At 45.2% G+C, this 22,042-nt stretch overlaps 1 protein-coding gene across 4 annotated transcripts in view; it reads right to left on the bottom strand.

Moving 5' to 3' along the window:
* The window catches only part of adamtsl3 (ADAMTS-like 3), a 651,955-nt gene that overhangs the window by 357,608 nt on the left and 272,305 nt on the right, over positions 1-22,042 (bottom strand). The window lies entirely within an intron of this gene.

The raw sequence follows: 22,042 nt of genomic DNA, 5'->3' as shown, positions 1-22,042 counted from the left end.
TGACTGTTTTTTGAATAAATCTTTTATGCATAGATAACTACTATTAAGGGACATGCAACAGAATATATTAGTTTCCATTTTATCTTGTGTACCCATCGTAATTATGCCCTTCAACATGAACTTGTTTTGGGAAATAATCAAAGTCTGCCCAAGATTACAGTGAATAATCAGTTTTTTTTCTGTCAAACAATCTATTGTAAAGAAACTGCTGTCCTTATTATTCATTATGCAAGCAGTTTTTAATGCGAAATTGCCGAAGCACATTCCCTGTTTTGCAAAATTAGGTGTTGCAGAGCCAGTCATTAATGCCAACATCACAAGTTCAATGATGCACTGTGAATTTACAGCTACAAATGCAAACCAACATAAACACAGAGGCAGTTTCTTATCTAGTAATACGCTTTAAATAAAACAAAGAGGAATGTAGCTTGTTTCATTGACAGAGGTGCCAAGAGATGAACTATCGTTAAAAGAAGGTGGTGAATGTGGCACCATACTCATTCTTGGAATGAGAAACGGTCCCTCTCAATTTTTTGCATAGAGCGTGTGTAATCTGGTTGAGTTGTCAGGAGTCTTACCTGCTGGTTAAAGAACCAAAGGTAGACTCCTACTGCCTCTTTTCAGGAAGATCCCCTGACCCAGAAGCCAATCAGATAATGCCAAATCCACCAACTGGCCTTCCCCTGGAATTAAGGATTCAGGGACCGATCTCTCTCTCATCGAGATAGCCAGCAGCATTTTTTCAATTATGCCGTAGGGGAGGCATAGCGGCTACAGGAAAAAGCATGCACTAAAGTCCCAAGATAACAGGGCAACTCAGATCACAGGCAAGTATTGTGGCTGGGACTATTTTTTTAAAAAATTGTTCATGGAATGTGGACATTATTGACTGGGCCAGCATTTGTTGCCTTTGCTAATTTCCCAGAGTCAAGTCAGTCACGAGTTACCCACATTGCTGTGGGTCTGGAGTCACTTATAGGCCAGACCAGGTAAGGATGGCAGATTTACTTCCCGAAAGGACATTGGTGAAACAGATGATTTTTCTCACAACAATCAACAGGAGTTGCAGAATTGCCATGAGGCTACTATTGTAATTCCAGATTGTGTGTTTATTATCGAAGTTAATTTCACTACCTGCAATGGTAGGATTATTTTCCCCAGTTTACTAGTCTGGCATCCTGGATTCCTACTCCATTACAGCTACACCTCTATCTCCTGCTTTGCAGGGTGTGTATATTGCAGAGGTCAGCAACAAGAAGAGGAGTTAACTCGCAGAGAGCTCCTCATCCCCATTGCCCTTTGATTCTTTGATCTAATTTGAAGTGGTGACAACCTGGCCCATAGGTTTACCTGTAGAGCACACCACATGGCCACAGATCCACCTGCAGCTGGACTAAACCCAGTGGTGGTGGAATGGGACCTGAAGTGGTCATTAATTGGATCTTATGGGGGCCTCAGTTGGTGACAGAGCAGAAAGGTGGCAGGGTTAACCCATTGGCCTTCAGACCCAGAACCTGGTGCCCCTGAACAGGTTCAGGCATGTCCACATCTTGCAGAATTAAATGCTTTTTTGCTTCCAGGTTTACCATCAGAAAGTGCAGAAAGTTCCACCACATGGGTGTTTGTCATCTTGTACACATTGGTGGAAACCTGTAATTTTGCAGTGCACACATATCAATGACAATCACACTTGCATATCCATGTGAAAGACAGATCCATCAAGGTGTAAACTTAAATTTTACATGCATGATCTTCTACCATAACATCTCACAAAATCAATGTTAAAGACACATACACACAAATATTCTGTATATATTTAATATTTACATGATTCCATCAAAGTGGGCAGCATTTGCTCTTATAAACAATTTAACAGTTTTGGAGAGGATACCGTTCTCCCAGCTTAGCCCACCACTTTAAATCTATACCATGTCCATTTTACAGTTTAATCTTTGATCTTAGAAAATTGTTTTTATAAGTTATTTCCATGACCAAACGTCTGCTTCCTGTTGAGATTACCCTTGGTCAAGCCCACCCCATTTAAAGCCTGACAACACCTGATCAGTGGCCATGCTCAATCTGGGACAGTGGCTGCTATGTCCCAAGGTCTCCTGATGGAGAAAGGCGAGAATGGGCTGCACAGTTCTGACCTAGTAAACCTGCTAGTTTTTCACATATGCATGCCTCAACATCAATGTTGAAATTACATTCAAATTATGATCATTCTACATATTCCCCAAGCAATGAATTGTACATGCTTGACTAATGTTTCACACACCGTGCTTTCATTTAGCAAGTTATTTATGATGTCTGTCCTCGAATTCCATCTAGCATGCCTTCAAAAGTGATACTCCACTAGGAGGAACATGTATGTTAAGCAGCCTGTCGTTCAACAAAGATGCATGTGCCTCATACTTCCTGGTGCTCAGTCTTTAAATGACCCTACAGCTGCTGACAGTTTGCTTGAAAGTTACGCTGAACTGCCTCATCTTCCTCACAACTTGCAATTATTTCAGGTCTGATAGAGGATTCAGCTGGGATGGGCAGGTGGGGCATGAGCAGACATTTCACGCTTGTCACTGCCAAACGTAACCCACATGTTCAGCTGTCCTATAGCACATCCAGCTTATTGCATTGGACTGGACCACTAGATATCTGCCGACAAAATCTCAAACCTGCAAGCAATGTTGTCTCATGCTGATCGATGTTAAGTGTATCAACTGTGCATTTAACAAAATCAGATACTGGGTATTAATTGGGGAACTCATCTGAGATCATATAGAAACAGTGGATTTATGGTGAAGTGGCAGTGTCCCAACTCTGGACCGGAGGCCTATGTTAAAATCTCACTTTCCATTGGAGGAGGGTCATGTCTGAATAATTAGGTACATTCACAGGCTGAAACGGAGGCTGCTGGACGATCTATAAAATGCGTTGCTGTATTTAAAAACTTGTATGCATATATCGAATAAAATCCAGTTTGATCCCTCACTACCTCCCTGTCCGAGATGTAACGATAGCCCAGCAGTCTGTCTCCTGCCCAAGAGAAACTGGACAGTGGCCAATGGCTTGGTGAGTCCATTGCTCCGTAACAGAAGCTTCTTCTGGCTCCTGTGACTCTGCCTCCAGGACGTCCAGTCCGAAATGCCTGCATGCACTACACAGTGTCCTGTAGGTTTATATATCCATTGTGCGCCAGTTAATCCGATATTGATTAAATTGATCATCTAAATCCCATCAGAGCTTCAAGAAATGCTTTCGGCTAATTGGCAAGATCCCTTCGACAGTCACCCATGAGGTTAGCTCCATGAATTCTGCAGCAAACAAAAAATATAAAGTTCTCCCTCTTTTTGGTTTTCTCAGCTACAGCTTCAATTTTCTCTTTTTTTGGCTTGTGCTGTGTGCATCACCTCCTCCTGTCTTCCACAGTTTTCAAATTTATCAGTTCTGTCTTTATGTTCGTAAGATTAGATTAGATTAGATTAGATTACTTACAGTATGGAAACAGGCCCTTCAGCCCAACAAGTCCACACCGGCCCACCGAAGCACAACCCACCCATACCCCTACATCTACCCCTTACCTAACACTACGGGCAATTTAGCATGGCCAATTCACCTGACCTGCACATCTTTGAACTGTGGGAGGAAATCGGAGCACCCGGAGGAAACCCACGCAGACACGGGGAGAATGTGTAAACTCCACAGAGTCAGTCGCCTGAGGTAGGAATTGAACCCGGGTCTCTGGCACTGTGAGGCAACAGTGCTAACCACTGTGCCACCGTGCCAGTAAGCTGCGACTATCACTGCCAATGTCAGCATTTGCTGTCCATCCCTCACTCCCCTCAAGTAGATGGTGATGAACTACCTCCTTGAAACACTGCAGTCCACATGGTGTAGTCAGATATGCCTATTGTTCTGATTGGAGGTTTGGCTCTTTCTAAACTGGTGTGGAAGATGAAGTAAATGGCATTGATTGCTTTGATTCTTTAAGAAAGATTCTGGGGAATGTTGCTGAACAAAGAGACCTTGGAGTGCAGGTTCATAGCTCCTTGAAAGTGGAGTCGCAGGTAGATAGGATAGTGAAGGCAGCGTTGGTATGCTTTCTTTTATTTGTCAGACGATAGAGTACAGGAGTTGGGAGGTCATGTTGCAGCTGTACAGGACATTGGTTAGGCCACTGTTGGAATATTGCGTGCAATTCTGGTCTCCTTCCTATCGGAAAGATGTTGTGAAACTTGAAAGGGTTCAGAAAAGATTTACAAGGATGTTGCCAGGGTTGGCGGATTTGAGCTTATAGGGAGAGGTTGGACAGGCTGGGGCTGCTTTCCCTGGAGCGTCAGAGGCTGAGGGGTGACCTTACAAAAGGTTGATAAAATCATGAGGGGCATGGATAGGATAAATGGACAAAGTCTTTTTCCCTGGGGCGGGGGGAGTCTAGAATAGAGGTTGAGGGTGAGAGGGGAAAGATATAAAAGGGATCTAAGGGGCAACTTTTTCACACAGAGGATGGTACATGTATGGATTGAGCTGCCAGAGGAACTGGTGGAGGCTTGTACAATTGCAACATTTAAAAGGCATTTGGGTGGGTATATGAATAGGAAGGGTTTGGAGGGATATGGGCCAGGTGCTGGCAGGTGGCACTAGATTAGGTTGGGATATCTGGTCGGCATGGACGGGTTGGACCAATCTGTTTCCGTGCTGTACATCTCTATGACTCTATGACCTGGTAAGTACCTTGCATTATATTGGCTAATATATGAAAAGTCTTTCAATGAAGGTCAAGAGATTGTGAAAACTTAGCATGACACAATGGTGAGTTTTACTCTACGCCAGCACACAGAAAATTAATGAGGTTGCAGCGCAAGCTACAAAACCAAGTGACAAATGTCATGAACTTTCCAGTCACACAGACACCAGGTTCTCCTTACCTTCTCCCTTCAGTGGACTTCTTTTCACTCATGGGATGAGAGTACTGCCTACGAAACTGGCCCTCCTCGATTAGTTTTCTCAGTTTCGCCTTCAATTATTGGCACTCCTTTCATGCTCTGGGCATTATCTTGTGTTCAGTTCCAAGCCTCACTTTCAAAGCTTCTTGGTACATATATGTTTTTTTAAAAAAAGGAATGAGTGCATTGGTGGCAAAGCTAGGATTAACTGCCCATTGTTAATTACCTCAAGATGGTGCTGATGTTGCTTGCACTCACTATCAACTACTGAAGAGGATCTTCACTCTGTTGATTGTGATTAATCTTGAATGGAATGTCCATGTTTGAGTGGTGTTGGAAAAGCACAGCAGGGCAGGCAATATCCGAGGAGCAGGAAAATCGACGTTTCGGGCAAAAGCCCTTCACCACCATTCCTGATGAAGGGCTTTTGACCGAAACATCAATTTTTCTGCTCTTCGGTGCTGCCTGACCTGCTGTGCTTTTCCAGCACAACTCTAATCTTGACTCTGATCTCCAGCATCTGCAGTCCTCACTTTTGCCTTGGACATTCCATTCCTTACCTGATTCTTTCATATATCTATGCCCTCCAATCAGAATCCAAAACTTTATTCCTGATTCTCATTTGGCAAAACTTCCCTTCAGAGGGAGTTCTCTCGGTGAACTTCTGGGTGCGAATTTTTCAGAGGACTTCAATGTCAGCTAATTGCTTATTGGGAATTTCAAATTTCCGAACAACTCCATTGCAGCTTCAGATTTTAAATCCAGTCTCGTCTAGAACCAATTCTTACTGTATTTGGCTTTAAAAGATCCTATAGTCACTTTAACAGCAATTGCAAGGAAGGCAGTGTGCTAATTAAGTAGGGGTGGGGTACCAGTTGAGCAAGAGGGTAGGTGCCAGCTAAGGTTGCAGCTAAGTGGGTGAGTTCTTTAGGTAGGTCTGGGGATTGAAAGTTGGTAGGTTAAATCAAGGCAATTGGTCCATGGGATATCAGAAGCAGGAGGAGACAGCTGGTGATTGAGGGAGTATGGCAGGGGACTGGTGGTGGCATGGGGTGTGCGGTTTGTTTTGGAGGGGGGGTTGGTATCAGGTCTCCACTGGGTTTCAAAAGGGGGAAGGGTCAGTGGTCATTGAGGGAGGGGAAGTCAACTTAATAGTTAGTAACTACCGAACCAAGTCCATCAGAACTCTCGACTCTAAGGTTTGGAGAATTTTTCAAGAGGACTTCAATGTCACCTAATTGCCTATTGGGAATTTCAAATTACCAGACAACTCCATTGTAGCTTCAGAATTTAAATCCAGTCTTCATTGCTGTGATGACTACCTTCCTATTGTAAGATCTTAGCCACGATCCTTATGGGCAAACCATTTCTACAAACAGACACTACACATTCTCAGGAAGGACAGTGTTTGCTGTGCCAGAGACTACTGTTTATCCCACCCTGTATGGATGTAGAGTCAGAGCAGTTTTTAATTGCTGATTCCTTTGATGTCTGCAGGAACATTATTGTCCTGATATTAATTATTAAGAAAACTAGTAACATGCCAACACTGAATGGCCTGATCATGCTGTTTTTTGACGATCAACAGCAACACTCGCTAAGTTGGAATATCACAAAAGAGCTTCATAGAACACTCACTGGAGTAAACTCAGTAATGAGCCAAATAAGGAGATATTAAAACTGTTCAAGAAGGTAGCTTTAAAGGAATGGCTTCAAGAAGATCAACAGAGCAGAAAGACTGAGGTTTAGGAAGGTAAATGCAGACCGTGGGGCCTGGCAAGCTGAAGGAACATCTGTTGATGTTGGAACAATAAAAATTGGGGCATGCATTAAACTAATTCATGCACTGAGTATAAGAGTCAGGAAGTCATGCTGCAGCTTTATAAAACTTTGGTTGGGCCGCCCTTAGAGAGTATTGCGTTCAATTCTGGTTCCCACATTAGAGAAAGGATGTGAAGGCTTTGGATAGGGTGTGGAATAGGTTTACCAGGAGGCTGCTTGGATTAGAGGGTATGAACTATAAAGAAATGCTGGACAAATTAGAGCTGTTTTCTCTGGAGTGGCAGAGGCTAGTGGGAAACCTGAAAGAAGTTTATGAAATTGTGAGAAGCGTAGACAGACTTGACAGTCAGAATCTTTTCCCTGTCTAATACTGGAAGGCATGCATTTAAGGTGACACGGAGAATTTTCAAAAGAGATGCAAAGGGCAAGTTTTTTTAAAAAACAGAGTGGTACGTTCCTGGAGTGCGCTGCAGGGTGGTGGTAGAGACAGATACAATCGGGGTGTTTAAGGGACGTTTAGATAAGCACATGAATATGCAAGAACTGGAGAGACATGGACCAGAGGCAAACAGAAGGGATTAGTTTAATTTGGCATTATGCAGGGTTACATGGATGGGGAGGGGAATGTGTCTGGGTGGGATGCTCTTTGGAGGCTCAGCATAGACTTGCTGGGCAGAAAGGCCTGTTTCCACACTGGAGGAATTCCATGGTTTGGCACAACATCATGAGCCAAAGGGCCTGTTCCTGTGCTATTATGTTCAATCTCAAATGAAGCATGTCTGCCAGGTGGATCTGCAGAGTTATGAAGAATAATCTGAAGCGTATGAACAAAAGTGGGGCAAAGTCTCCATAAAGCTCCAGGATATAAATCATTTGAATGACTTGGAGGTGCAGAAAGATCACTTAATTTTGCTCTATGTTAGCTCATATTTCTGAGTTTTTCTTGTCAGTAATTACTTACCATTGTGTACAGTTCCACTGTTGAAAAGTGAGTGAGTTTATAAGATCAACCTCTCCAAATCTGCTGTCATCGCTGATCTCCAAACAAGCAACAAATTCTCAACAAATATAGCTAAACTCAAACAGCATGACTCTGGGATTCGGTTCAGAATCTATTGCAGTTAAACAATCAATACAAAGCAGCTTTATAAGAAAAAGTTTGAATAGATTCAAATTAATAAGGCCAGCTTTCGAAGCTGGCGTTTCCAAATAAATCTGTTGGACGATAACCTGGTGTTGTGTGACTTTGAACTTTGTTCACCCCGGTCCAACACTGGCACCTCCACATCTTGTATAAGGAGCTAAATATTTATCGAATGTGGTACTAACAAAGCTGCCGTTTATTGTTCATCCAAAACTGCAGGTTCTTTGAGCAGGTTCTGGTGAGACACAGACAAGTGGCTGGATATATATCATTTCAAAGTACCACTAAAGAGTCAACAGAATTATTGCAGGTCTAATATCACATGAAAGCTATACAGGATGAGGATGGAAGATTTTCTTACCCCAAAAGGTTTTTGAAATAACACCACAGAGACCAATATCCCAACAACAATTCACTTTTATTTACACATGGAGAGCCCGGGACACTGATCCACCTCCCTCAGAGCTCTTGAAGTGAACAGAACCTCTGACACTGTTTATTTTTTCTTAATTTTATTAATCAATACCATTCACAAAACAATTAATATTAACAGCTGCATACAGAGAAACAGCAATTTTACGAGGGAGAAGAGCGGGAAAGCCAGATCCCAAACCCTCCCATTCAACCAGTTTTCAGGGAAATGAGGACAAACCTCAATTCCCACTTTGTCATCACAAAACAGTAACAATACATATAAGACAGTCCAATTAGATAAAAGACAGTGCATAGAATACAAATGCCCCCCAGAAACCCACTCATCCCTCCCACCTTCCAGCCACTCCGAAACAGTCAGCCCTTACACCTCACCTTGCTCTCAGTCCACCCTAACACACCTTCCGGCTACCTCTAGGACAACCCACCCCAGTACCTGCCCGGGGTGACAGTGCTGAGGACAGGTCCACTGGCCTTCCGGCTTTTGGTCTGCCCCTACGTACCATCGGGCTCTCGCCCACCCAAGGCTCCATCCAGCCTGTGGATTGCCCTGACATACCTCCTGGCCACCTCTCAGACAGCCCATCCTTCTAAGGGGGACAGCGCTCAGAACAGCCTATGCATCTTCCAAGTCTCAAGGCAACTGGCATTGGGGTGGCCTACCCATCTTCCAGTTCACAGGATGGCCCACCCACCCTCTGGGTCACAGCTTTCAGGATGACCTGAGCCTTCCCGTAAGGCCTGCCACACCCACGGACACACAAGACAGTACAGGTGATAAACTCAACAAGCATCTGCAGTCCTCACTTTCTCTGAAGCAACAAGACAGAGTCAATTATGAACAAACTGAGTTATTTCTGGTACACAGTCCATGACCATAAACAGTTCTGTTCAGGATGCAGGGTCCATTCCCAGAAACAGAGTCCACTCCAGTATGCAGAACGCATTGTCAGAGATAGAGTCCACAACCAAAGGCAGAGTCCACTCCTGAAGGCAGCAAATACACTTCCCAAAGCACACCCACAGGTGTTCAGTTTCCATAGAGGCCTGGTTTATCCACAAAGAACCAGGCCCACTCATAGGAACACAGTACACTGTGAAGGTTCACTTAACTCACAGAGGTTTAGTCTACTCCTGGAGGCAGAGCCAACTCCTGAACACCAGGACTCAGCAAATGCTCACCTCCCAGCGCACACACAGGTGTTAAGTCTTTACAGAGGCCTAGTCCACCAACAAAGGGCCAGGCTTACCCACAGGAACAGCTCATCTGGAAGTGTATTTTCTCACAAGGGCTCAGTCCAAACATCAAAGAAATGAAAACACGTGTAAAACAAAGAAACTAGAGTGCAAGGGCTACGGCCTGTCACAAAATCAAAGTAGTCCTTTTCTCAAAGGACAAGAGAAAAGAGTACACAGGCTGTAACCAGCCAGTGAAACAGTGTCGTCATGAGAACTGAGTTACACCTGTAACAAACTGACTGTCCTACACAGTCAACATAAAAATCAGTCCTCAATTAAAAAAAAGACCAGTTAACAAACTGGCTATATAATTCAGCCAGTTCAGGAATCAGGTTCCCCCCGCCCCAAAAAAGGCAGAAAACCAACTGCAGCATAGAACATAGAACATAGAACAATACAGCACAGAACAGGCCCTTCGGCCCACGATGTTGTGCCGAACTTCTATCCTAGATTAAGCACCCATCCATGTACCTATCCAAATGCCGCTTAAAGGTCGCCAATGATTCTGACTCTACCACTCCCACGGGCAGCGCATTCCATGCCCCCACCACTCTCTGGGTAAAGAACCCACCCCTGACATCTCCCCTATACCTTCCACCCTTCACCTTAAATTTATGTCCCCTTGTAACACTCTGTTGTACCCGGGGAAAAAGTTTCTGACTATCTACTCTATCTATTCCTCTGATTATCTTATAAACCTCTATCAAGTCACCCCTCATCCTTCGCCGTTCCAACGAGAAAAGGCCGAGAACTCTCAACCTATCCTCGTACGACCTACTCTCCATTCCAGGCAACATCCTGGTAAATCTTCTCTGCACCCTCTCCAAAGCTTCCACATCTTTCCTAAAGTGAGGCGACCAGAACTGCACACAGTACTCCAACTGTGGCCTAACCAAAGTCCTGTACAGCTGCAACATCACTTCACGACTCTTGAATTCAATCCCTCTGCTAATGAACGATAATACTCCATAGGCCTTCTTACAAACTCTATCCACCTGAGTGGCAACCTTCAAAGATCTATGTACATAGACCCCAAGATCCCTCTGTTCCTCCACCTGACTAAGAACCCTACCATTAACCCTGTATTCCGCATTCATATTTGTTCTTCCAAAATGGACAACCTCACACTTGGCAGGGTTGAACTCCATCTGCCACTCCTCAGCCCAGCTCTGCATCATATCTAAGTCCCTCTGCAGCCGACAACAGCCCTCCTCACTGTCCACAACTCCACCTATCTTCGTATCATCTGCAAATTTACTGACCCACCCTTCGACTCCCTCATCTAAGTCATTAATAAAAATTACAAACAGCAGAGGACCCAGAACTGAACCCTGCGGAACTCCACTTGTAACTGGGCTCCAGGCTGAATATTTACCATCTACCACCACTCTCTGCCTTCGACCGGTTAGCCAGTTTTCTATCCAAGTGGCCAAATTTCCCTCTATCCCATGCCTCCTGACTTTCCGCATAAGCCTACCATGGGGAACCTTATCAAATGCCTTACTAAAATCCATGTAAACTACATCCACTGCTCTACCCTCATCCACATGCTTGGTCACCTCCTCAAAGAATTCAATAAGACTTGTAAGGCAAGACCTACCCTTCACAAATCCGTGCTGGCTGTCCCTAATCAAGCAGTGTCTTTCCAGATACTCGTAAATCCTATCCCTCAGTACCCTTTCCATTACTTTGCCTACCACCGAAGTAAGACTAACTGGCCTGTAATTCCCGGGGTTATCCCTATTCCCTTTTTTGAACAGGGGCACAACATTCGCTACTCTCCAGTCCCCTGGTACCACCCCCGTTGCCAGTGAAGACGAGAAGATCATTGCCAACGGTACTGCAATTTCCTCTCTTGATTCCCACATAATCCTAGGATATATCCCGTCAGGCCCGGGGGACTTGTCTATCCTCAAGTTGTTCAAAATGTCCAACACATCTTCCTTCCTAACAGGTATCTCTTCTAGCTTAACAGTCCGTTTCACACTCTCCTCTTCAACAATACGGTCCCTCTCGTTCGTAAATACTGAAGAGAAGTACTTGTTCAAGACCTCTCCTATCTCTTCTGACTCAATACACAGTCTCCCACTACTGTCCTTGATCGGACCTACCCTCGTTCTCGTCATTCTCAGGTTTCTCACATACGCATAAAATGCCTTGGGGTTATCCTTGATCCTATCCGCCAAGAATTTTTCATGCCCTCTCTTAGCTCTCCTAATCCCTTTCTTCAGGTCCCTTCTGGCTATCCTGTATCCCTCCACAGCTCTGTCTGAACCCTGTTTCCTCAACCTTATGTAAGCCTCCTTCTTCCTCTTTACTAGACATTCAACCTCCCTCGTCAACCAAGGCTCCCTCACACGACCATTTCTTTCCTGCCTGATCGGTACATACATATCAAGGACACGTTGTATCTGCTCCTTGAAAAAGTTCCACATTTCCACCACATCCTTCCTTGACAGTCTATGCTCCCAACGTATGCTCCTCAAATCCTGTCTTACAGCATCATAATTTCCCTTCCCCCAATTGTAAAACCTACCCTGTTGCATGCACCTATCTCTCTCCATAACCAAGGTGAAAGTCACAGAATTGTGGTCACCATCACCAAAATGTTCACCCACTAACAAGCCCGCCACTTGTCCCGGTTCATTACCGAGTACCAAATCCAATATGGCCTCCCCTCTGGTTGGACACTCTACATACTGCGTTAGAAAAGCTTCCTGGACACACTGCACAAACACCGCCCCATCCAATCTACTTGATCTAAAGAGCTTCCAATCAATATTTGGGAAGTTGAAGTCGCCCATGACTACGACCCTGTGGCTTCTGCACCTTTCCAAAATCTGTTTCCCAATCTGTTTCTCCACATCTCTGCTGCTATTGGGGTGCCTATAATAAACACCCAACAAGGTGACTGCACCTTTCCTATTTCTGACTTCAGCCCATACTACCTCCAGAGGCAGATCCCCCTCAAACTTCCTTTCTGCAGCCGTTATACCATTTCTAATTAGCAATGCCACCCCCCCTCCTTTTTTTACCACCCTCCCTAATCTTACTGAAACATCTGTAACCAGGAACCTCCAACAGCCATTCCTGTCCCTCATCTATCCATGTTTCCGTGATGGCCACAACATCGTAGTCCCAGGTATCGATCCACGCCTTAAGTTCACCCACCTTATTTCTGATACTCCTTGCGTTGAAGTATACGCACTTGAGCCCATCTCTGTGTCTGCAAGTAGTCCCTGTCAGTGCTACCTTCTCCACAGCCTCCCTACAGTCTTGGGCATCCTGACACACAGCTAGCTTACTTGCTGGACTACAAGTCCGGATCCCATCCCCCTGCCAAATTAGTTTAAACCCCCCCCGAAGAGTGCTAGCAAACCTACCCCCCAGGATATTGGTGCCCTTCTGGTTCAGGTGCAACCCGTCCTGTTTATACAGGTCCCACCTTCCCCAGAATGTAGTCCAATTGTCCAAATATCTGAAGCCCTCCCTCCTACACCATCCTTGCAGCCACGTGTTCAACTGCACTCTCTCCCTATTCTTTGCCTCACTGTCACGTGGCACCGGCAACAACCCAGAGATGACGACTCTGTCTGTCCTAGTTTTTAGCTTCCAGCCTAACTCCTTGAGCTCTTGAATGACCTCCCCACCCCTCTTCCTACCTATGTCGTTGGTGCCAATGTGTACCACGACTTCTGGCTGCACACCCTCCCCCTTAAGGATTCTGAAGACACGGTCCGAGACGTCTCGAACCCTAGCACCCGGGAGGCAACAAACCATCCGAGAGTCTCGCCCATGTCCACAGAACCGCCTGTCCGTCCCTCTAACTAGAGAGTCCCCTATAACTAGCGCTCTCCTCCTCTCCCCCTTTCCCTTCTGAGTCTCAGAGCCACAGACCCCTTCACTGCAGCTTACACCTGCAAGGCGGTCCCCCCTAACACAATGACTGTGGCCCAGCCAGCACAGAGTCAGTCCCTTAAACTGAGGAGATACAATTTTTAAAAAATTTTATTAAAACAATACACAGTTTACAAAACACTTAACATTAACAGCTGTCTACAAAGAAACAGCGATTTACAAGGGAGAGGAGCAGCAAAACCATGGCCCAAACTACCATTCAACCGGTTTTCAGGGAATGAGGACAAACCTCAAATCCTAATTCCAATCATCACAAAACAGTTTCAAATACATATAAGACAGTCCAATTACATTTAAAAAGTGAACCCCCCCCCACGCCCCCCTGCCACCTAGCAAGCCACCTGTCCCTCCCACCTTCAGGTCTCCTCTGGCCCTCAACCTGCCCTACACCCATTCCAACCATCTCTAGGACAGCTCGTCCTGTTTTCCCAATCCCTGGAGGACAACAGCGATCAGGGCGGCCTACCCACCTTCTGACTTCCCTAACCATTCTTCCTCACCTTCTGGCCACCTCTAGGTCAGCCCGCCCTGGTACGTGCCCGGGGTGACAGCGCTGAGGATGGCCTACCCATCTTCTGGCTCTCGGGCTGTCCAAAGTACCATCTGGCTCTCGACCACCCCAAAATGCCATCCAGCCTGTGGATTGCCCAGAAACACCTTCCGGCCCCCTCTAAGACAGCCCGCCCCAATTACCCCTTCTCAGAACGGCCTACCCACCTTCGGCTTTCAGAACAACTGGCATTGGGGTGGCCTACCCGCTATCAGGTTCACAGGACCGCCTACCCATCCTGCAGCTCTCGGGTGGTAACTTTTGGGATGACTTATGAGCCTCCCAGATCCAGGGAAACTCAAGACAGTGCAGGTGATAAACCCAACAAGCAACAAGACAAGAGTCAATTACAAACTAACAGAGTCCTTTCTGGTACACAGTCCATTACCATAAACAGTTCTCTTCAAAATGTAAAGTCCATTCCCAGGAATGGAGTAGAGACCAATATACAAAGTGCATTGTCAGAAATGGAGTCCACTTCAAACTGCAGAGTCCACTGCTAAAAACAGAGTCCACACCAGAGGGCAGAGTCCACTCCTGAAGACAGCAAATGCACACCCCACAGGTGTTCAGTTTTCACAGAGTCCCGGCCCATTCATACAAAACCAGGCCCACTCACAGGAACACAGTACATTGTAAATGTGCAGTTAATTCACAGGGGTTTGGTCCACTCCCGAACTCCAGGATGTAACAAATGCTCACATCCCAGCACATACACAGGTGTTCAGTCTTTACAGAGGCCGAGTCCCAAGGCCAGGCCTACCCACAGGAACAGCTCATCTGTTACAATTTCTCACAAGGGCTCAGTCCAAACAGCAAAAAAAAAGTGAAGACACATACAAAAAACAAAGAAAACCAGAGTGCAAGGGCTAAGCCCTGCCACAAAATCAACATACTCTTTTACTTTGAGAAAAGGACTAACACACAGGCTGTAACCAGCCAGTGAAACAACAATCCCCTTATGAGAACTGAGTTACACCTGAAACACATTGACTGTGAGGATCAGGCAGTTTAGAAATCAGTCCTCAATAAAGAAGGAAAGCCAGTTAATAAACTGGCCAAATAATCCAGCCAGTTCAAGAATCAGAGTGGAGGTTGGGTTGGTGGGGGCTGTGGACCTGACGAGGGAGTCGTCTTTCCGGAACGCTGATAGGGGAGGGGAGGGAAATATATCCTTGGTGGTGGGGTCTGTTTGGAGGTGGCGGAAATGACGAAGGATGATATGATGTATCTGGAGGATGGTGGGGTGATAGGTGAGGACCACACATTTACGATAAACCGACCGACTCCCACAGCTACCTAGATTACACCTCCTCCCACCCTGCCCCCTGTAAAAACGCCATACCATATTCCCAATTCCTTCGCCTCTGCCGCATCTGCTCCCAGGAGGACCAATTCCAATACCGAACAACCCAGATGGCCTCCTTCTTCAAAGACTGCAATTTCCCCCCAGACGTGGTTGACAATGCTCTCCGCCACATCTCCTCCACTTCCCGCTCCTCTGCCCTTGAACACCACCCCTCCAATCGCCACCAGGACAGAACCCCACCCCACCAACCTCCAGATACATTGTATCATCCTTCGTCTTTTCTGCCACCTCCAAACAGACCCCACCACCCCTCCCCTCCCCTCCCCTATCAGCGTTCCGGAAAGACTACTCCCTCTGCGACTCCCTCATCAGGTCCACACCCCCCCACCAACCCAACCTCCACTCCCGGCACCTTTCCCTGCAACCGCAAGAAATGCAAAACTTGCACCCACACCTCCCCTCTCACTTCCCTCCAAGCCCCAAGGGATCCTTTTATATCCATCACAAATTCACCTGCATTCCACACATATCATTTACTGCATCCGCTGCACCCGATGTGGCCTCCTATACATTGGGGAGACAGACCGCCTACTTGCGGAACGAATCAGAGAACACTTCAACCACACCAAACAACCCAACCGCCCTGTGGCTGAACACTTCAACTCCCCCTCCCACTCCGCAAAGGACATGCAGGTCCTTGTCCTCCTCCATCGCTAGACCATGGCAGCACGATGCCTGGAGGAAGAGTGCCTCATCTTCCGCCTAGGAACCCTCCAACCACAAGGGATAAATGCAGATTTCTCCACCATCCTCATTTCCCCTCCCCCCCACCTTTTCTCAGTCCCAACCCTCGGACTCAGCACCGCCTTCTTGACCTGCAGTCTTCTTCCCGACCTCTCCGCTCCCACCCCCTCTCCGGCCTATCACCCTCACCTTAACCTCCTTCCCCCTATCACATTCCCAATGCCCCTCCCCCAAGACCCTCCTCCCTACCTTTTATCGTAGCCTGCTTGGCACACCTTCCTTATTTCTGAAGAAGGGCTCATGCGTGAAACGTCGATTCTCCTGCTCCTTGGATGCTACCTGACCTGCTGCGCTTTTCCAGCAACACATTTTTCAGCTCTGATCTACAGTCCTTACTTTCACCTGGCTGACCTTATTACAGTCAGGACCATTGTGAAGCTCATGAGTTTTCACAATGATCAAGAAGTTTCATGATTACTATTACTCATAACAGCATTTTAATTCCAGAATTGTTTAATTAATCTAACTCACAATTTCAGCTGCCTTGTTGTGATTTGAACCATGTCTTCAGATCATTAGCATTGTGATTGCATCAATGGCCTATCAAACAATATTTAGACTTTAAGTCACATTTTGCTGAATCATTCAATCAACAAGCTAAGTTATAAAAAGTGGCTTTGAATGGTTAAGCAAACTCACTTCATACAATGTTTAATACCTTTGGTTTATTGTGATGCAATGGTGGTGTTCATAACTCTGGGCCAGGAGGTCCATGTTCAAGTCCTCCCACCTGCTCCAACTCTGTAATGTCTACTCTAACCAGGTGGAGAAGAAAAATAAACAGGCATAAATCAGATTGCATTTACCAAGTCTCTGTTACCTCCATTTGGAGCTTAAAGACTCACATTCCAACCCAGGTTAATGTCCCACTTATTCCAAAGGTGTGTGAGATCACACCTCTGAACAAGTTAATTAGAACAAATCTACAATTGACCAACTCAGCAAAAAGTCTGATGGCAGCCGCGGCAAGGCAGAAAGTGTTCAGGCTCTGTGCCCGTACGCCCCCGCTCACCGAGCCAGCCACATTCTTCTTGGCTTTTTTTTTGGTTTTGTTCCTTCATTTCTCATTTGATTCAAAGTTCAGTTTTTCTTCTTTCCTGTGGCTGTGGTGGAGGAAGGCAGTTGCGAGGGCTTGCTGCAGTGGCAGCATTATGGTGAATTTGGATGTCTATTCCTCATGGCCAACTTTATTAAAGACTTGATTGTTGGTGGGTCTGGTCTGTTCCTCCTGTCGGTGGTTTTAGTGGAGGTAGCCTGGCTGTTCTGGTTCATTCCTCGTGGTTATGGTGGCAATGTGGCGGATTGAGCTGCGACTGAACTGGCAAAGGTTTGAGCGACAACTTCAGCAATGGCAACTTGGTGGGTCCACTCTGTCCCTCCTTATTATGGCAGCAATGCAATGGCTGTGGGTATTGGCTTCAGTGGTGGCAGCTTGGTGAGTCCAGTTCGGGAATCCTTGCTTGGGCAGCATTGGCAGCAGAATCCCACAGACACTCCAGAAACCCAGGAGCCATGAAGAGAAGGATAAACTTGGTCCTAACTTTGTCTCAATTATTTCTGTTTTTAATTTCTGTAACGAAAATGGTGCCGAATTGTGGCGACTTATGAACATCTCATTGTATTTTCATAAAAACAGGTAACAATAAATTGCAATTCTATTCTATTCTAACTAATATCATGCCCAGTTTATTGGTGCGGTGGAGCACAGACTGGGAGTCAGGTTGGAAAAGGAAGAGAGAACCCATGATGATCAAATATTCATACATGCAGAGTTACATGGGGGCTAATGGATCTAAGTATGTCACTCTCACACCACCTTTAATATTCTTCTCTTCCGACTGGATAAGTGAGAAGATGAACTGCTGTGCTGGAGCATCTGGTAGCAAGTTGACAGCATTTGTGTTCTGAACATAATAAAATGCATGAACTTAACAGACTTAAGTGCTCAGTTTGGATCAAGGGTTATAGAAAATGTGAGCAATGGAACATGTATTTGGATCAGGCATGTATTTATCTGCAGCTGATGTTAACTGAAGGCAAAGTTTATAACTGCTCTAATTATTAGGTTACTTCCTTACTTTCAAGTTCAAGTATGTTTAAAAAAAAATTATTGGCTTTGGACTGGATTGATTTCTTCCTTTCTCATACTTTTATAACACATGCCATATCTACCAGAATTCTGGGATTTACAACAGTTACAAATGCTTTTTCTTTGTGAAATGAAGAAATAAGGGAAATTCACAATCCCCAGATTCCATTCCATAAAAACTGACGGGTGGAAGAGATAGAACCATTTAGAACCATTGAGAACCATTGAGTTCCAATGTCGTGCTGAGTTCACAATTGGATTGTACTACTTGGCAAGTCAAGTCGTACAAATATCTTGTTCAATGTTTATTGCAAGCAAAATATTAAATTCCAAAACCTGATTATAACATATACAGGCCTACAGCTTTTGGTCATTGTTGATTCTATCAGGATTAGACTTTTGGCTACGCTCCTATAATATACAATACCAGGGAAAGGGCTGTAAAGAGTACCTTTGTTTCATCTTTGAAGCAAGCCACGCTTGAATTAAGAAGGAAATAAAGACTTTCACTTATATTCTGCCTTTCACACTCTTGGAATATTCTCAATAGCAAAGTGACTATTGTCGTAGGGTTTGAAGGTTAAGCAGGTAGACCTCTGGAGGTAGGCAGTGATGCCACTGTGACCTCAGTGGTGAAGTGTTAGGATTCAATGAAAGCTCTTCCTCCATGGCCTGACCATTACATTCTCTCTAAACTGTGTGACCACTAGCCTCTGGGAAGTTCCATGCCCATCAATTGCGTGAGGAGTGACTCCTGATCCCTGAAGCTTCTGCCACACACAGACCTCAGACATTCAAGCAATAGCAAAAACAAAATTAGAGGGAACATTGATTGTTGCACTGTAAGTGATAGTAAGCAATGTAGATGAACACTTAGTAAGAAATCAATACCTGAAAATTCACGATCAAACAATTATTAATATATATTGGAAGTATAACTACTAAAGTAAGCCAGTGAGGTCCCATAAACAGCAACGCCATAGTGACAAGAATGTATGGTTTAGTGATGCTTGTTGAGAGATAGATATTGGGAAGATTGGGAGTGGTGGGGTTCAAGGGTGGGATAGGAGCAGCAGGATGAGGAGAAACAGCCTTGTTTTCTTTCAAATACATAGATCATTTGTGGGAACAGAAAATCCTCAATTTAACAGATCCTGTCCAGCTGAAGTTGCGAGCTCATTCTTCCAAACCCACAACCAATTTAATCTAAAAGGACAAGGGCAGTTGGTATATAGGGACACCACTATCTACAAGTTCTCTCTCCAAACCACTCACCATCCTGACTTGGAAATATATCAAAGAATCCCAACAATGTGAAAGAGGCCATTCGGCCAGAGTCTGCACCAACCTTCTGAACAGCATTCCAAGCAGACTCAGACCCCCACCCTATCCCGGTGACCCCACATTTCCCATGGCTAACCCACCTCACCTGCACATCCCTGGACACTACGGGCAATTTAGCATGGCCAGTGTATCTAATCTGCACTTCTTTGGACTGTGGGAGGAAACTGGAGCACCCGGAGGAAACCCACGGAGACAAGGGAAGAACATGTAAACTCTACACAGGCAGTCAGCCAAGGCTGGAATAAAATCTGAGTGTCTGGTATTGTGGGGCAGCACAGCTATCTGTACATCACCGTTCCTTCAGTGTTGCTGGGTAAACTCCTGGAATTCCCTCCCTAATGGCATTGAGTGTCTACCTACAGCACATGGACTGCAGCGATCAAGAAAGCAGCTCACTACCACCTTCTCAAGAGAAACTAGAGATGAACAATAAGTATGGGTTAGGCCAGGAATGGGCACATCCCATGAGTGAATAAAAATAAGTCCTGCATTGAGGTCTGAAATCATAAAAGCACAACAGGGATCTGACTCAAACAGCAATCACTGACGAAGAGAAGGTGAGGACTGCAGATGTAATAGATCAGAGTCAGTGTGGCACTGGAAAAGCACAGCAGGCCGAGCAGCAATCGAGGAGCAGGAGAGTCAACATTTTGGGCATAAGCCCATCATCAGGAACGTCCTGCTCCTCGGATGCTGCCTGACCTGCTATGCATTTCCAGTGCCATACTTTTCGACAGTAATCACTGACTGTTGGTTTCAGTATTATTGGGAGATTCATTTGTGCTTGTCTAGTAACTATTTCAGCCTAGATTAGATTGATTTCCTACAGTATGGAAACAGGCCCTTCCACCCAACAAGTCTACACCAACCCTTTGAAGAGTAACCCACCCATACCAATTCCCCTACCTTTACCCCTGACCAATGCACCCATCACTACGGGCAATTTAGCCTGGCCAATTCACCTGACTTGAATATCTTTGGATTGTGGGAGGAAACCGCAGGCACAAGGAGAATTTACAAACTCCACACAGACAGTTGCCCAAGGTGGGACTTGAACCTGGGTCTCTGACACTGTGAGGCAGCAGGGCTAACCACTGAGTCACCGTGACGACGCCACCCCCCCCCCCCCCCCCCCCCACCCCCGCACTTCCTCAAGTATTTTCATCTCATCTTTCAATATGGATACAAAAAACTTACAACTGGAATTTGGTGACCAGATTCATTTTATGTAATGCAATGTGTTGTCTGATATATCTGCAACCAGATAGAAGTAATCATGACATGAGGACTGACCAACGAATGAGCCGAAGGGGTCAATGTGGGGCATTGGTAGCTGAAGTTAGAATAGAAGGCAGGTGTATGTCAATGAAGTTCTTTGCTTTCCTTTGTGTTTCAAGTGGCAGTGACAGCAAGAGCGGAAATTACTGGGACAATCTGGCAATTGATAATACGCAAATTGGGATGTCTAATGAAGATAATCAGAACCCAACACCAATACCATGCATTTGCACAATCTGGATTTGTAATTTTCTTTGTTCGAAAACTGAAACAACGGCCTGCTGAGCAGATGGGTAGAACTCAGATCTAGCAATATACTCAGATCTTGGCTTTCCTTCTCTTGGCTGATGATTAAACATCCTGATTTGCAGTCTGGTGTAACCAATCATTCTTTCCCCTTCTGAGCAAACCACAGAGTAGTCTCGGTTCATGACCTTATCCAAACAAATAAACTAGAAACATTTGCACAGTTAAAGCTACTTTGTATGGACTTTGTGAAGATTTAAACTTTTATAGGAATTCATTCTCCCAGGCCATAATCAATCAACTTGATGCTTTTCTGCAGAATCTCCTTTCACAAGCCAATTGTACAACCTTGCATTATTTTGTCGGCTTACATTGTCACATCGCACAATGATTACTATCCCTCAGGTTAAGTAGAGGTCAATAAGGAAGTAATATGATTACTGCCGACTTATCACCCATCTATAACAGAAAAACAGCAAACAGGGGTTTTGTGGTACGGTGGTACTGTTCCCACCTCTGAGCCACAAGGTCTAGAATCAAGCCTTACCTGCCTTGGAGATGTGCTACCAAATCTCTGAACAGGTTGATTATAAAATACTATTTTTTGAAATAATGGTAACATGGCAAAATAAGTGCAATTGTTTCTAATTCATTGTTATTTCATGCACTAAGCTGGACAATTCAATCTTCAATCAGCAAACATGTATAAGAATGAATGCTCTCTTCAATCATGTTTTCAAATATATTTATAATCTACCTATTCAGATGTAGGAGGGCACGCTTCTTGTGAAGCACATGAGACTTGAACCCAGTCCTTGGAGCCCACAGTTAGGGATGCTTCCACTGCACAACAAGAGATTCCAATAATGTTTCCAGATGAATTAGGAACAGGGAGAGGCCCCTTGAGTATGCTACACCATTCACAATAAGGTTAGTGCTGACTTCATTATGGCCTCAATTA

This window comes from Chiloscyllium punctatum, chromosome 48, assembly GCF_047496795.1.
Source record: "Chiloscyllium punctatum isolate Juve2018m chromosome 48, sChiPun1.3, whole genome shotgun sequence".
NCBI classification, from domain to species: domain Eukaryota; kingdom Metazoa; phylum Chordata; class Chondrichthyes; order Orectolobiformes; family Hemiscylliidae; genus Chiloscyllium; species Chiloscyllium punctatum.
The sequence above is the reverse complement of the archived record's forward strand: the minus strand, read 5'-3'. Positions and strand labels throughout refer to the sequence as shown.